The sequence below is a fragment of the Amphibalanus amphitrite genome, unplaced genomic scaffold (assembly GCF_019059575.1).
Source record: "Amphibalanus amphitrite isolate SeventyFive unplaced genomic scaffold, NRLGWU_Aamphi_draft 000531F_arrow, whole genome shotgun sequence".
Taxonomy (NCBI): Eukaryota; Metazoa; Arthropoda; class Thecostraca; order Balanomorpha; family Balanidae; genus Amphibalanus; species Amphibalanus amphitrite.
The window spans coordinates 88,470-94,534 of record NW_024882025.1 but is presented as its reverse complement, the minus strand read 5'-3'; positions in this window follow the sequence as shown (position 1 = coordinate 94,534).

Here is a 6,065-nt window from a genome sequence, read left to right as displayed (position 1 = left end):
GCCAAACTGCGTCGGGGGAGGGATCGACTCCACGTCAGCTCAGCTTCACTCTTTTGCCAGCTTCTCGACCTCAGTCTTCGCAGCTACAGGTGGCTGGCGCTCAGCATTGAATGGTGTGTGGAGCACATGGATACACACAAACCACAGCGTGTTTCGCACTTTGTGCGCCGTTTGTTGATTGGGCACAAAGGGCGCCGTCGCCCACAGCAAAAGACTCCCTTCCAAACCATGGATCCCCACAAGACTTCCGTTCGCTCCACGATGAGGCGGCACCGCTCGTTTCCTTCGGACTTGTTATGATGGGGGTGATCCAAATTTTTGTCACCCGTGTACGCCACCACTGACGCCTTCTCCGCCAAGATGCAGAGGAGGCTCAATGGGCCGTTCCCTGAAAACACAATAAAAAAGTCAGATTTTCTTTTGCCAGTAAGACAAACGGAAGTTATAGGGCATGCAAGTTGATTGAAATATCAAAAGTTATCAAGTTACTTCAGCTCAAAATTAATGTTAAACCGCGCCGTGTTGGTGCTCTGAGTTTACCGTAATGTACTGGGGGGGGGGGGGGGGGAAGGGGTCGTCTTAACGTCCCCTCTTCTAACTTGGCTGTTGGGCCACGTAGCGACACGCAGTAAGCGGCATTCGAAAAAGCATAAAAGATATTTAAGGAAATACTTGAGTAATTTTTAAGGTCAAGTAAAGTGCCAGGTCACCAGAGGTCAGGAAAGGCCAAATTTTGCTTATTTCAATATTTTCGAAAAACTGGTGCTTAACTCGGAACCAAAAGAGCTGCCCGCGGAAAAATGCAGTCAAAAGCCCTTTCGACTTTTTTTTGCTGGCTTTTGATCTCAGATTTGACCTCAGGTCAACAATTAAGCCTCCAGAGAGCAAAAACCCTAAAAAAAACCGTTTTTACGAAAATGTTTTCTGTAATACTTTCCACTCAAGAGCCGCGACATTTATTTTGCCGTTAGCATAGTGTTCCTCTCGTCGGGACGAATGAACTATAATTAGACCTTGAAAGGCCATTTTTAAAACTTGACGTCAGGTTGACCTGACCAGGTCATGTTGCATATCAGTCGATCCAAACCGTCAAGCTGAACACATATGAGGTGTTTTATTGCACTAGCAAATATATTTTATACATGCCGTAAGGTTGATAGGCTTGAGACATGGGACAGTATCAAAAACGCTATAAAATGAAATTCGTTCGATATTTTTTGACATTTTACCTCAAACTGGTGTGAAATCGAGCGGTGAATTCCCTGAGCAAAAATGACAAAAATATCGAACGGTTTCCATGGCACGTTGCGAACGGTGCGATCGTCAGCGATCATTGAAAATTTGTCTGATGTTAAGTCATTTGACGTGACCCGACCTTGAACGACCTGGGTCTAAAATTTCTTCCATATGCATAAAAAATGTATGAGCAGGTGTGCCGAAAATGGTGGCGCTGCGCGCCGCCGTTCTTAGATATTCGCGAAAAACCTGAGGCGGCGGGGGGGGGGGGGCGTAAAACGCCACCCAGCACAGCGCGGGTCAAGGTGGGATGGTCACCTTAACAGACGGGTTTTAGTCTCGCAAAACACTTCCATGGGCGTCCAATATTAAAATCAACTTGAAACAATCACATAAAATGTGTTATACTTAACAGTAATGGAAATAATTATGTCACGTCCAAACGCGTCTCGCCGCGGTATCTAATAATCTAATATATATATATATATATATATATATATATATATATATATATATATATATATATATATATATATATATATATATATATATATATATATATATATAATGTATTATGTTATAAATTATGTTATATATATAATGTATTGTATAATCTTAATAATAATCACAGTGTATAATAATAATAATCTTCATCAGTTAATGTACAAATGATACACGCAATTAATGTTTGTATTGATGCATGTATAATATTGAAGCACGTTCACATACTTAATTGCCATTTACGTTGCTTTTCCTTATTTTATTGTGTAAAAATGAACAGATAATGAAACACAAACCTTTTGTGCTGAAGCATGCCGCCTGAACTCGGCTTAGCCATGATTTAAGCCGCTGCATCGAGGCCTCGTAGTGGTCAGTGCCGACTTCGAGCCGGCTGAGCAACCCTTCACCCGGTCGAACTCGCGCCAGAACTGTAAGAAAGGTTGAAAATGCTCGCTGAAATCGAATAGTGTACGAAAATATGTGTGTAGGCATTAAAAAACAGTCGGAAAAAATAATAACAGTCGGAAAAATAATAAGCACAAACGAGACAAAAGAATATTAAACGGTTCAGCGAGCGGAATTAAAGGGACCCTCCCACCTTAACATTAGTTTTGAGTTGAGATAGCCAAGTTTGCGGCCAGGCTCAGAAACCACCATTTATCCTGGTCGCAACCCCCGCAGCTTTATGGTGTTCAAGAAATTTCTTCCCTTTACTTGCAGGGTGGGACCAGCGTGGTCCCTATCTCTTAACCATTACGGGAATCTGATGACGTCATCAGGCTTTCGAACGTCCGTTAAATGTTTGATTAAAACGTTTTGTAGCACGCGGTGGTATATGCTGCGTTGCGCGCAACAAATGCCGCACTTTTAGATAAAGTCGCTAGGAACAGCGGAGATCCCAAAAAGTAAACAAAAGTAAAAGTCTAATATCTTGAAAACCGGTGAATATTTTTCGGTGAAATTTGGTAGATATTCGTTTTCGCTCTTTCTGAACCGAGCGACATCACTTTCATGCCAATTCATAAACTTTTTTGAAGGTGGGAGGGTCCCTTTAAGACCATGGGCTCCACCACCGGGGAGGGGGGGGGGGAGGGTACGGGGGACGTGTCCCCAATATTTTACATTTTTAACATTGTGCCTATGGGTGCTGCATGGAAAGAATCGACTTCAAACAACCTTCGCCCCCCCCCAAAAAAAAACATCGGGTCGTGACGGAGCTCTTGTTTAAAGAAGTAAAAAGGGTCAAATGAACGTTCTTTTAGGATAAGGACAACCATAGGTGGGCACAATCCGTTCCTCCGTTCCTCCGTTCCGGAACTCCGTTACAATTTTTAGGAACGGAGGAACGGACTCGTTACATATTAAAAAGGGTAACGGACCAAGTAACTTCCGTTACATTGGTTGTTCGTTCCTCCGTTACACTTTACAGTTTAGTCCGTTCCTTCGTTCCTCCGTTACTTTTCGTTGTCCGAGCGGGTTGATCTTTCAGCTAACCCACAGACCTTAATGCAGCAGCGGAATAGTGGATTATTGAGCAGCCCTGACTTGACGAAGGAAGATGGCCTCAGTGTACTGGCCTTCCGAAATGAGCCGGCGTTGCAGTATGTGTTCGCAAAGTTCAACACGGGCGTCCCTTCAAGCGCCTCAGTAGAGTGCATGTTCTCAATGGGAAAAGATGTGCTACGTGCAAAAAGGGCTACCGTCTCAGAAAGTGGCAGCGGAACATCATCAATTAAGGGAAGGGGGGGGGGGGCACTGCCGACTTTTGGTCCCGCTCTTTCCATGCAACGCACATAGGGCTAATGTTAAAATGCCAAAATCAAAGGGAGGCACGGTGCACCGGTGCCCCCCCCGTTCCGACGCCTATGCTCTCAGATGCCAACCCGGAACGTCTAGTGTTCGTGAAGAGCAACCGGCATCTGGCCGGGGACAAGTGATGCGCATCAGTACCACCAGACGTTCCAACTTCCAAGGTTTAGTGTCCAATCAGTGCCCGCTGTCTTGGTAGATTTGGTGGGCATTCCGCTTTCTTTAGTTTGTGTCAGAATGGTCTAAAAAATGTGTGAAATACACAACATTTTAACGTTTTTTTATTTTGCTGTAACGGAGTAACGGACTAATGAACTTCCGTTACATTATATGCAGAGGAACGGAGGAACGAGTAACGGAAGTCACATTTTGAAGGAACGGAGGAACGCCAATGGGAGGAAAAAATGAAATGCGCCTCTTTTGAGCGAATGTCTTTCAAAAGTCAAAACCCTCTCAAACATCGGTTCATAGGTAAAAATAACACACTGAATCGGAAAAATGCACATGCGACCCTTCTGTGTACCTCTGGGGTCATCTCAGATCATGAACGGTCACCGGCAGTTTTTTGGCTATAACTTTTGATAGAAACCTGCTAGAGCGAAGAAAACACGTCAAATGTGTTCAGCTGATCGACTGATATGCAGCATGACCCTTTCTGGTCAAGTCATGACCTTGACCTGAGGTCAAATTTTCAATATGACCTTTCAAGGGCAACGTATAGCTCATTCGACGCGTCTCGACGAGAGGAACACGATACTGGCAAAATAAATGTCGTCACTGTCTTGAGTCAAAAGTTATTGCAGAAAACGTTTTTCATTCAAACTGCTACTTTTGGAGTTCTTGCCATCTGGAGGCTAAACCTGAGGTCAATTCTGAGAGCAATATTCATAAAGGTCTGTAACAGGGCTATCGAATGCGCTTTTCCGCGGCGCTGTAGCTCTATTGGTTCCCGAGTTAGCCGTTATAGCAGTTTCCAAAATTGTTGAAATTGACTAAACTTCATCGTTGATAACCTCTGGTGACCTGACCTTTGATCTGAGCTGAAAATGAGCTGAGTGTTTCCGTCATTATTTTTGACGCTCTTTCGATTGCCGCTTACTGCGTGTCGCTACGTGGCTCAGGAACTGAGTTAGAGAGGGGGACGTTTTCGCCCCCCCCCCCACCCCCACCCCCACCCCCACCCCCACCCCCAGCATGACACGGAAAACACAGGCCACTTAGCACGGCGCGGGTTAACTTATAGGCAATGGAGAGGTCACAAAATTGACCTGGCCCTCAATGTAGATATTTTGTTTGGGGATTACGCAAGGCGAATGTTCGGTGAGATCAGCAGGTTTCTATGGCGCTTATTCAAAGTCGATCAAGCACACTCACATCATCAAAGGTCGTATTCTATACTACGTCAGCCGAAGACATCCTTTATCCTTCGTGCCACTATATGAAACAGTCTCACGCCTCACCCATTTGGCACTCATGCAGTCATGCATGTCCACAAGTAGGTAGGGGCTGCGCGCACTAGACATCGCATTGTAAAGGTGATTTGTTGAGAAAAAAAAGCATGCAGAACGTATGTCAGCATTCGTTTGCCTCTGACTGCAATCGCTGCTGATATGACAATGAGTTGGGATCTCATGGTGGATCTCATGGTCTTAAATATTCAAGTTTTTCCTTGATTCCAATTTGGGCAATTAGTCGCAGCGTGAATCCTACATACGTGCGGTCTGAGATTCTAAGCACGGCCACCACGGTCGACCACAAACATCCACAGGTCACTTTAGATCAGTGAGTGAACCTGTTTATTTTTTCCAAAGAATAAGGATTGTGCTTATCGATCAACGTATATCTTACCGTTTCGAAATCGTATGGATGCGTATTTTGAGAATAAAATGTCCGTAGCTCGTTTCCTTTATCGTGCTATGAATATTCTTCAGGATCAAGATTTTTTTTTTTGAAAAGAAAAACACCGGGCTGCAAATAATATCAGCGAAACCTGGTTTTTATACTCGTATTTTGCAACACCTAGTAAATCATGCATGAACATGACGTTACATTTTAGACTAACGCCCCTATCACTAGCTGACAATGGCGCCCCTCTCAAGGGAAAAAGTCGCCCCCTCGAGCACTATGCCTCCCCCTTTCGCTGATTTCTGGCTACGCCACTGAACACGGGAGGGACTTTGCTCCCCCCCCCCCCCCTACAACAGGACCTGGAACCTGCCAGACCTCAACGGGGCGCGGGATAATGGACATTTCTCGTAAGCAGGTTTTGATCTTATAGTTATGTAATTGTGGATATTGCAATTATTATGATGTGGGCGATCCTATTGACCCGGGCGGCATATATTGCAGCTGACGCTGAATGACATACAGAAAACATGCAGCGCAGAGCACATTGTGTCTACGCCCTACATACCATCATAGGGAGCAGCCTCTGTGCTTTGGGTATAAAATGGGGGCTCGAAACCGGGCTAGGGCACACCAGTGCAGTCCTCCTAGTGGTCCGGGTGAATGGTCCTATT